Source organism: Panthera onca, chromosome B2 (assembly GCF_046562875.1).
Source record: "Panthera onca isolate mPanOnc1 chromosome B2, mPanOnc1 haplotype 2, whole genome shotgun sequence".
NCBI lineage: Eukaryota > Metazoa > Chordata > Mammalia > Carnivora > Felidae > Panthera > Panthera onca.
In genome coordinates, this window is record NC_138343.1 from 58,052,973 (window position 1) to 58,065,186 (window position 12,214).

Sequence of the window (12,214 nt, forward strand, 5' to 3'; positions counted from 1 at the left end):
TATTTTTTTCCTTCCTGAATCCCACTACTGCCACATATTCCCACCCTGAACCTAGGTAACCCAGATACCCAACTTTTTTGATTCAACTCAAAATTCTCTGGGAAATCATCTATGTTCCCTAAAAAGTTTTTAAATACATCACTACTGTGCTTTCATGAAATATTGTGTAGACCTTAACTGCAGCTGTTATCTGTCATACTGTGATTGCTGTTTGACATATTTTTCACTCCCAGTAGACCAAAGTTTTTAAGAGCAAAAACAGTCCTCAAGTGTCTAGCTCAGTGTTAGAGATCATAGGCTAGTAAAGAATACTCTTGGGGGAGCTTGTGGTTATCAGTCTATGTCAGTCTGCTTCATGCTAAGTAAAAAGAAGGGAGTGATAATTCTACTGAGTTGGAGACCCAAAAGCCTTTGATTTGGTCAACTCAAATTGATCACAAATGTTGAACTGGAGTCTTGGGACAAGATCTTTATATTACTTGGTTTCCATTGAAGTTCACAGGTGACTTATAAAATAAAAAGCCTGTGGAATACAATGGGTCTGTAATTTGATAACTAAATTGTAATTACTAAATGAAAGGTACAATTTGATGAATAAGCTATATATTTGAATATGAATTATTATATATACAAATTACTCAGACCAATGTGCACAAATCATATATTTCTAATACATTTATAATAAAGATATTTAAACTTTTCCCCCTTTTTCAGTACTGTTAAATGAACCTGTACATTAAAAAACATAAATTACATTTTTTTTAATTTTTGGGACTTGGATTGTATTGAATTAAAACTCCCTTTGCAAAAAATATTCTCTGAATACTTTTCTAATGTTTCACATTAAAATAAACTCAGAAAACTATGAGTACAGATCAGTTTTTTGAAATAAAATTATTCATGTAGCAATAAGCATATTATATTTTGATAGAAATTATACACAAATAGACTACCTTCAAATTTTAAGTGGATGATATTTAATCAACTTTCTACAATGAATAAATTAAATTGCATGTCAATTATTTTGATTCTAATCAAAGAAGTACTAGTTATTTTCCTATATGTTAACTATAAATATAAATTTTAGGCTCTGAATGAAGAAATAGTTTGAATTTTAAAGTTATAGGCTCAACCATGGCACAGTTCATGTTGGTAATACCATTGTATTTAATTTAAATTAAAATAATTTGTGTTTGATTTGATTTGAGTTCAACACAATATTGAGAATCTACTCTGTGTTAGCCATCCTATCAGAATCAGTTAATAACGTGCAACTTTCTGTACCTCTTCTCTGTAGGGCAACTTCAACCTACACCCAATCATACTTGCTACACTTGTCATTGTCATTCAGGCTTGCTCTCCTATTGGAACTCTTTTCTGAACCAATTCACTCAAATCGAGTAGGGCTCTGTCCCTTTATTTTGACATCTATAGTGTCTTGTATACATACCTTTATCAAAACACATTAGTTAATAAATATCATTTGTTGTCTATCTCTCTTCGGGCTGTTATTACATGCCAACCAAATAGCCACAGTTGTGTTCATGACACACACAATGATTCATTACAGTACTGATCATTTTATATTTTTCTTCATCTTGTAGATCATTTAAAACACAAAGGTGCAATCCTCATTTTATTTTTTTTTTAATTTTAACGTTTATTCATTTTTGAGAGAGAGAGAGAGACAGACAGAGAGAGAGAGAGACAGAGCGTGAGCAGGGGACGAGCAGAGAGAGAGGGAGACACAGAATCTGAAGCAGGCTCCAGCCTCTGAGCTGTCAGCACAGAGCCCAATGTGGAGCCTGAACTCACTGACAGAGAGATCATGACCTGAGCCGAAGTTGGGCACTTAACTGACTGAGCCACCCAGGCGCCCCTGCAATCTTCATTTTAAAGCATTAACCAGGATGGCTTCTGACTACTTTAGTAGTAGCCTACTATTTCCTATTTAGTAGTAGCCTATCTATTTCCTATAACCCACTGTGACAATACATGTTATCTCTCTCCCTTCAGACTGAAGTGGGTTAGGCTTGTAGTTTGAATGCTTTGAAGCTGATCTTCACATTCTGAAAATATGCACACAATCCTCCCTTTACTTGGGAAATGCAAGTGCAAGTGGCATGAAAACAGTTACATGAAGTAACACAAAACCAAATCAAGTACCATGGTACAAGGATACCATCTAACACCTAAAATATATCAAATACAGCAAGGAAAATACTCTGTGCTGAAAATTAGTGCCCCTGAGCTGCATGGAGAGGGACAAGCAACAGGTCTTATTCTTCCCTATAGACTGACTCTTTTCTTAGTTTTATTTATTTTTAATTAAGGGGGAAAAAAGCTACACCAGATGCACTGATTATGAATAGCAAAAAAGACTCCTAGGCCACAAGGGAAGCATTAAAACCCTACTGTTTTTCAGTGGCAATACTAGAAAAAGCAGGGGAACAGAGAGATTGGTGTTTATCATCAAAAGAATGCAGTAGATGTCGGTTATCATATTTCTTCCTGCTGCCTCGCCTGTATTTAATTATTTATAAACTGGCAGATGTAAAATGCACACTTCCATTTGTTATAATGTAAGAGTCATGTGAAATAAGAAATTTTGGTGTAAAATGTAAGAGAAATTTTGTAAAAATTGTATGAGTTAAATCCTTTTTAGTGTGACTGTGTTTGCCAAGAGAAATTTGAGCATAGCTCAGTGTAAAAAGATTCAGAACTTGAGTTGAATACAGAACAAAACCTTTCTGATCTACCAGCTACATAAAGTATTCTAATCTCTTTATTTCCATATCTGTAAAATAGGGATAACAATGCTTCTTATGTCACAAGTTTGTTTTTTCTTTTTTAAAGCACTAAATGAAGTAATGCGCCCAAAACACTTAGCCTGGCAAATAGTTAATGCTTCACCAATGATAACTAACTTTAATGGTAGCTTATGGCTCAAATGGTGTTTTACATCAGTTTATTATTATAGAAAGGAATTCACTATATCTTTGATAGTGTATGTTATTGCATCTAATCTGTGTTGCAAATTTATTATATGATTAACACCAAAATATTTATGGTCTTACCCATGTTCTTACTCATTTGATAAATAAATATTTATTTAGAATGAATCTATTATGTGGTATCAATGTGGAAAAAGAGGTAACGACATATATGCATAGTTACTGTTCTCATGGAGCTTATTACTGGAGAGAAGAGAAGCAGAGCAGGGTGGAGAGGTGAGGAGGGAACAGAAGGGAAGGGAGGGGAGGTGGGGGGAGACTTCGGTCACATATTGAATACAGAGATACACAAACAATTGATGGGTTATGGTTTTAGCAATTGCTATGGAAATAAATTATAAAATGCTACCTAATTGTTTATGAAAATTGGAAATGGTACAGCACTTTGGAAGATAGTTTGGCAGTCTCTGACATAACTAACCACACTTTTTTATACAACCCAGCAATTTCCATTCTCTGAATGGAATTTACTGAATGGAATTTACTGAAATAAATTGAAAACTTATGAATGTACTAAAGCCTGCACACAGATGTTTATAGAAGCTGTATTTATAACTGTTAAAACTCGGAAGCAACCAAGATGTCCTTCAGCAGGTAAACAAACTGTGGTACATCCAGGCAAGGGAATATTATTCAGCACTAAAAAGAAATGACCTATTAAGTAATAAAAAGGCATGGAAAAATATAAATGCATATTTGAAGTGAAAGAAGTTATGTTAAAATGGCTATGGTATTATTCAAACTATATGACATCCTGGAAAAAGAAAAGCCAAGGAGACAGTAAAATCATGAGTGACTGCTAGGAATTAGAGGAGTAGAAGGGATGAGTAAGTAGATCACAGGATTTTAAGGCTGTGAAAATACTCTGTATGATACTATAATGGTGGACACATATCATTATTCATTTGTCAAAACCCATAAGATGTACAACACCAAGAGTGAACTCTAATGTAAAATACAGATTTTGGTTGCAATGACGTGGATGGAACTAGAGTGTATTATGCTAGGCAAAATAAGTCAGTCAGAGAAAGACAAATATCATATGATTTCACTCTTATGTGGAATTTAAGAAACACAACATGAACATAGGGGAAGGGAAGCAAAAATAAAATAAGATAAAAACAGAGAGGGAGGCAAACCATAGAAGATTCTTAACAAACCAAGGGTTGCAGGAGGGATGTTAAGAAGATTCTTTTTTTTTTTTTTTAACGTTTATTTATTTTTGAGACAGAGAGAGACAGAGCATGAACGGGGGAGGGGCATAGAGAGAGGGAGACACAGAATCCGAAGCAGGCTCCAGGCTCTGAGCCATCAGCCCAGAGCCCGACGCGGGGCTCGAACTCACGGACTGCGAGATCGTGACCTGAGCTGAAGTCGGAGGCTTAACCGACTGAGCCCCCCAGGCGCCCCAAGAAGATTCTTAACAATCCAAGGGTTGGGTGGGAGGATGGGCTAAATAGATGATGGGCATTAAGGAGGGCACTTGTGATAAACACTGGGTGTTATATGTAAGTGATGAATCACTCAATTCTACTCCTGTAATCATTATTACACTACATGCTAACTAACTTTAAATTGAAATAATAATAAAAGCTATAGACTTTGGATAATAATGTTGTTCATCAACTCTAATAATTCTGGTGGGGGATATTGGTACTGGGAGAATGGGAGTATGGAATGGATTTTGGAATTCAGCCTATGCTTGCATTTTGAAAAGTAGTAGTTCAATAATATCTTCTGCCCATACCTCCATCAATATTACATAGAGATATCTATCTTAATATAAGTGAATAAAAGGTATGGTGTAGAGGAAAGAACACTAGTATATAAGTGTGAGCATTTAAAATTCTACTCCCAACTCTCCAATGGACTCACAATGTTATCTTAGGTATGGTTTTGCAGCCTCATGCTATAAATTTTGAAACTGAGTCTCAAAGAATTTTCCATCTAACCTAGGTCTAAAACATTAAACCTATTCTCTGTGGCAATATATGATACCAAGAGTATTCTGTTTCTACCAAAATACAAACATTACTCCACTACCATGTTTAAACATGACACAGACATATAAAGAGGTGGACAACCATTACCCATATTATCTAAATAGCTCTAAAGTGTAGTCATAATTCTACTATACTTCTTTTACCAATAATAATAACTAGTCTGAGAGATTTAGATTGTGCATAATGGCTGTGCTATATGTCTGTTATATAAATTGTAAGACAAGTTATTTTTAATATTCTATTTCTAAAAATATTAAACTGCATTTCCCATAATAAATATATTTACTACAGAGAATGTCCTCTTTGCATTATTAAAATACATGTTTTCATTCAAATTTGCACCTTCCCTCCTTCTCCAAAACTTTTATATACTTTGGGTTGTAAAACACTAAGTTACTGTATTGCTGAATATGCTGAGAACACACATCTCTGTTCATGGTGAAACTAGTCTTGAGAAGCAGATTTTTTAAACTGGCTATTATATGTTTAGACTTCTCATTAGCAGTACTGATCAATCCCTGAAGGTAGGCTTTTCAATATGAGGTACTGATGAAGACTTAATACTTTTGGGGATACCTTTCTAACCCTTGAGAGGAAGCCATAATCTTTGTCCCTCGAGAAAGCTCTTCTAATCACTATTTTACTCAGGGTTTGCCAATTGCCTTATTTTTTAAAAAACTTATTTTTTAAAGTTTGTTTGTTTGTTTGTTTATATATTTGAAGAGCACATGCACAAGAAGGAGTGGGGCAGACAGAGAGGAGGAGACAGAGAATCCTAAGCAGGCTCTATGCTGTCAGTTTAGAGCCTGATGCAGGGTTCAAACCCACAAACTGTGAGATCATGACTTGAGCTGAAACCAAGAGTGGGACGCTTAACCAACTGAGGCACCCAGACACCCCTTGCCTTATTATTTTTAATATTAGTACTACATAAACAGTATCCTAGTTAATGTCTTCATTTCCTTCAGCATACAGTTTCCTGCATTTTGAACCCATTGCTGAATGCTGTATTATACCCTACACATTTGTCTCCTTCACTCAGATGAAAACTCTCTTTGGTATGATGTTGAAACTAATGAATTTTTACATTATTTTGAGGATCTAGTGTAGTGCTCTGCACACAATATATGTGCAGAATACGTTAAGGCAAAGCATCAAATTTCTTTTAAAACAAATGTTCTTGTTTGTTTCTTTGTTTGTGTATTCAAGTGTTTGCATACGGACCTGTCTTCTTTTCCATAATTTGAATGTTAAGAACAGTGTGTGTTCCTATATACAGTACATGATTTCCAAGTACTTTGCTATGGTGAGTGTCCAAAGGATATGCTGTTTTTTTTAGATGTGTTTTGACTGATCAAATGTATAAATAACTTGAGCTCAAATATGAATAAATATCAAAAGCAATAAAACATCTCTTTAAAAAAAAGAAATTATGAGTTTAAGAACTATACTTCTGCTTCCTTACTTCCTATATGGAGACACACATATTTTAATTATTTAATAGGCGAATAATGGGATCTTGAACACAAAAAATACTTGTAAATATTCATTAACAACATCAATGACTTTATATCATGAAAAATAAACAACAGAACTCTAGACAAACGTAAAATCAAACAGTCTATCTTGCTATCCTGTGTCTTGCTTTCAGGTCTATTTATAAGATGACATTTAAAAATAAGAAATTGCAAATAGACTGGACTGCTGTAGAACTCAGAGCATTTTTTCCTTATTCAGAAAACAGATTTTCCTCCCCTCTCCTCCATTTTGTTGAAAAGAAATACAGCTTCTATACTACATAAAGATTCGTTTTAATTTAAAGAATGCAATTAACACTTTTGTTGACCATCATTTGCAAAATGCAATAAGTATGACCCATTGACAGTCATTGGTTAATGTATGGTATGGATCAATATTGCCTGGTGAAATTCATTTACTGAGGAAAAAATGAGCAATGCTGATCAAATAAAAGGAGGAAGATCACTTGTCTTGAATTTTCTTAGCAAGCTTAGGATATTCAAAAAGTTGTGTTCTGTCATTTACATTCTTTTGCAGAGCATTTGAATTTTAGAATAATATCAGCACTTTATGTTTTGATTCACTTTTACAATCAGTTCTGCTAAAAAGAATAATCCACACTAATTATCAGTTTGTCAGAGACTGTCACAGCCCTAAACATTATAAAAAACCCAAGAGTTCAGGTCTTTCATATTATCTACTAAAATTTAATTCTTAGAAATACAGAAAAAAAGAGATTACTATCCCCCTATCCAGTAGGGGCTATTTAATTCTCAAATTACTCTTCATTATCAAACAAATAATAATTGCAGTAATATTAATTTTCTCTAATCACATAAACATGCAGCTGAGTTAACATTTTTATATGGCAATGTAATTAGTGAGAGTTTTTAAATAAAATAGCCTAAATAGAAAGAATATAGAATGTGGCATTTTTCTGAAGATCTATTTGAATAAGGACATCAGAGAGAAGGTAACATAAACAGACTTAATGTAAAGAGAATTGCTATAAATTATTTTAATAAAAGGCTTAGTAGTTTGTAATAAGGTCTGCTGTATCAAGTCATATTCAGAAATTCAGTGCTCGGATATCCCCATTAATCTGATATATTTTAATGCACTTTAACACAGATTACATGTGGTATCAACTGGTATACTTATTTGTGCAAGATGATTTATAATTTTTTAGTTTCTACAATTTGGTGGGGAATTGGATGCCAGATAAATTGGCATCTTTTCCATAAAAATGTCTAGCAACTCTGGAAAATGGAACAATCATTTGAGGTGAGATACCTGGGAAACATAATTAGAAAAAGGAAATCAGTTTTTTTTTTTAATTTTTTTTTTTTCAACGTTTTTTATTTATTTTTGAGACAGAGAGAGACAGAGCGTGAGCGGGGGAGGGGCAGTGAGAGAGGGAGACACAGAATCAGGAAAACAGGCTCCAGGCTCCGAGCCATCAGCCCAGAGCCATCACGCCAGAGCCTGACGCGGGGCTCAAACTCACGGACCGCGAGATCGTGACCTGGCTGAAGTCGGACGCTTAACCGACTGCGCCACCCAGGCGCCCCGGAAATCAGTTTTTTAAAAGACACACTGAATTTCATGAATGGAGGAAAATTCACCTAACTTCCTTATTAAATATGTCCCTTAAAACAGCAATAAAACTTTTGGTTTCTGGTCTAGCTTGCGAGAAGCTTGCAAGTCATCCTTCCCTTCTTCATAAACATAAAAAGCTGAACAAACTAAAAATCAAGAACTCTCCTTAGACCCATCAGAGAATTGAAGTCACAAGGAAAACTGCTCTCTGCCAAATTAGTGGGGCAGTCAGGTAGATACAGAGAATCATAGCTCACCAAAACAGACACTCAGGAGCAGAAACCACTGCTGGAGCGAGTAGCAGAGCACGAGAGCACACTGTAATTCTCAAAATGCTGGACAATCTTGAGAGTTCAAAACTCCAGAGGTGTCCAGTCTTAGGGGATCCTCCATAACTTTCCTAAGTTTTACCTCCACGTCCTCACAGTGAAGATAGGAGAAAAATCCCTTTGTGCTTCCAACAGAGGGAGAGAATAACCATTTTGAAATTCTGCCAGAATATTATGTTCTTCTTAGCAAGGCCTGAGCTGAAGGAAAACTATTTTACCAGAGCCTAATCAATCTGGGAGAAAGGAAATACCCAGTTCTAGCCTCCTGAAGTTTTCTTGTTGCGTCTAAGGGAGAGGAGGACTGAGAAGCACATGTGAACGTCACAGCCCAGGGGTGAGGCACAGTCTCACTAGAAGTCAGACCTAATCATAGAACTCTTGAAAGCTTCTCCTCCCTCCACATGTTAACTACATCAATAGAGGTCTCTTGTAATAACAAGGGGTGTAACTAAAAGAGCTACACATCTCATGTCTATTTAAGAAGTCCTAAGAAAACCCAGTGATTACGGGGAAGATAAAAACAAGGTGATATCAGCAGAAAACTTTAGCCTCTGACACCTAATAGCTACAGCAAACAGCAAACATGGCCTGACTCCTAGCCAAATGAAAATAAAGTCTTACACTAAAGATCTATTTATCTCAGTTACTTAGACCCAGTTACTTATATATGTCTGGCTATAAATATAAAATTATGAGGCATATTACAAGATGAAAAGTACAATTTGAAGAGACAGAAGAAGCACCAAAATCAGACTCAGGTATGGGAGAGATTTTGCAATTATCAGACTAGAAATTTAAAACAACTATGATTAACATGCTAGGACTTTGATAAAACAATTTCAATTTCAATGACGACCAAAATAAAAAATATATGTTATATTCTGTGCTGTTAAGGATACTAAAATTATACCAGCTTGAGTTCACAGCCTATCAGAGTGGACAGAGAAATAAGCAAATATTTTACTAGAACATGTTAACTGGTGTAATATTTAGTCTCTTTCTGCCTATTCTGCTGCTAGAATGCCATGCCCTATCCCCTCTGTGAATTGTCAATTATTCCCTATGTCCACTGTTTTCATGTTCACCAAACTCTACATGCACACTTAATCCTAATCCTAATACAAATAAATTTACTTGTCTTCTAATCCATTGAACTGCTTTGTTTCTTAAGATTCTCTCAAATTTTATACCTTTCTGTGAATGACATTCTTTTAAAGAATATAAGAAATTAAAGAAGTTTGACATCAGGATTATGATTCTTATTTTTTTTTCATATCCCATTTACTCTCAGGATTAGTTGTAAAAGGGAGAAAATAAATTTAAGGCAATTTTTCAATGATCTTATACATTTGTCATACCTGTTTCCAAAATAGTTTTGTCATTCTCTTATTTCAATATTTAGGATTCTAACTTGGCAGTAAAATTTCTGTCATTCAACAAAGACTTTAAACATTTTCTTTGATTTTCTTATAGTTCTTCAAAATATTTTGCGTTTTATTCCTATTGATAATTTATGTTCTATTTTCAAGTATATACTTTTAAGTATATCTAATTTTAAATGTCTGTACTGTTAGACCATTGATATGTATAACATTTAAATATTAAATTATTTTTCAATAAATCAAATTTCCTCTATCTTTATCTACTCATTTTAGAACATGACTAATGCATTAACAAAGTTGAATCTCCCTTACAGCTTTTTACCCACTCTCTCTTATAATAGTAAGGTTTTTTTTTAGTTCTGTTTTAGCTTTAAAGTATTTGAGAGAGTAAGTATAAGAATATTAATTTCAAATTAACTTATTAAATGCCTTACTAAAATATAGATGACACTTCCTTCTACTTAGTAGACTTGTGGTTTTATAAAACCACATATTTTTCAAGATTTTTATATTTTCAATATATACTAATATATAAGTATACTAATATACAAGTATTAATTGATTCATATTCCAATGTGAAAAGTTATATCCCAGGGTATTAACTATTGAAAGAAATTTTCAGGGTACTTGGTAGTAAATTCTTTGTGTTCAATAAAAACACTTATGAAATGACGATTTATTTTCTATATACCAGTCTGTATTGGCAGGAGAATTTAGTTAAAAAATAAAGGATTTATTTCAGATTTTTTTCTTTCTACTATCTCTTTGAGGAAGCCAACATTGGTATAATCTGAGGCATCATAAAATTAACTTCTTGTCACCAAATACTTTCCACACTCACGTATCAGAGTGCCTAAAATTCTTCCCCAAAGATCGTCCTTCTGTGATCACTAAGAAAAACACCCTTCCCCAGAGCAGAACCAGGGTAGGAGGACTCTAAAAATTCAGGAAGGTGGCAGTTCTGGTTTAGCTTATACATATCCCTCTCAGCCAGATGAACCTTGGGAATACCCTCAAAAGGGAAGAGTATCTGACTGAAGCACAGGCTTTCTCAAATTATTTTGTTTTGATGACAATTACTGACCATTTTCTATTCAATTCCTTGACTACTTCTGGAGACTCCTACTTCTGACTCTTCCTTTCTCATCTTCCAGCTCTAAGGAGTCTGGTTCTACCCATACTTGTGCATATTTCTTAGGCACTGGGCAGGTCTCATCTTCCTTTTAATTGTGATTCCTTAATCTTGCACTGGGTCATCTAACTGTGTGTCCTCTCTAATTATGGAGCCTTAATCTCATCTTAGACTGGTCTATCTTTTAATGACATTTATAAATATATATTTAAAATTCCTGACATCATAGTCTTGCCAATTGCTGTTCCCTTACTATATTCATGTGCTGTGGTCAGTTTTAATAAAGGATTGTGGTCAGAAGCTATTTTTTAATAGAGACATTGCTACCAAGGTAAGTCTATTCCAGTGCTAACGGAGTTCGGGCCAGTCCAGACTTGCAAAGAAAGCAGATTCATTCTCCTTGGACATACAATACTCTAAGCCCAACTCTGGAAGCAGTGCTATGCCCTTGGGCAAAATAGAGGTTCTGCCAAGACTCTGACAATATTAAGTAATTTCTTTACTGGCATCCTCCTTCCAAATGCATTAAAACATTAAAGGACAATACATTAAGTGACTTGCACCTTAGTGTGAATCAATTTATCAGAATGCTTTTCTCCTGAAAGGAAAGGCTGAGGGTGGTTGTGATGAATGGACAAGAAAGGAAAAGGGAATGCTGAGAAGCAGCATGTATAGTCAGAGAAAGAAACACTAATATTAACTTTTCCAACCTAATTTCTCACCAAAGAATTTTCTATTATTCACCATATTTCAGAAGCAATGAAAAAAGTATCACAACAAAACCACCAATAGTCTTTACCACAAATCCAGATATGCATAAACATTCTGAGCCAAAGTCAGGTTCATTTTCTATGCGTATTCCATGCATACATAATTTGGAAATGCACTCCTCAAGTCCATTATCACAGTGATGTCCTGACCACCCTGTTAAACACAATCACAAAACATATATTCAATTTTTAATAATAATATAATAAATAGCTTATGTATAGTTAACAATACTCTTACTATTTTTTATAATTATACTTGATGTTTTATATAAATTATCACAGTTTATCTTCATAATCATTCTATCAGGTAGTATTATTATTATCTCTATTTAGTAGATGAGAATATTAAACTTAGAGAATATAAATAATTTCCCCTAAAATTACACAGTTATATAAAAATGGAAGCAAAGCATATGTAAAATAAAGTTTTGGCTTGTACCTATCGTGCTGTTCTACATCACCTATCC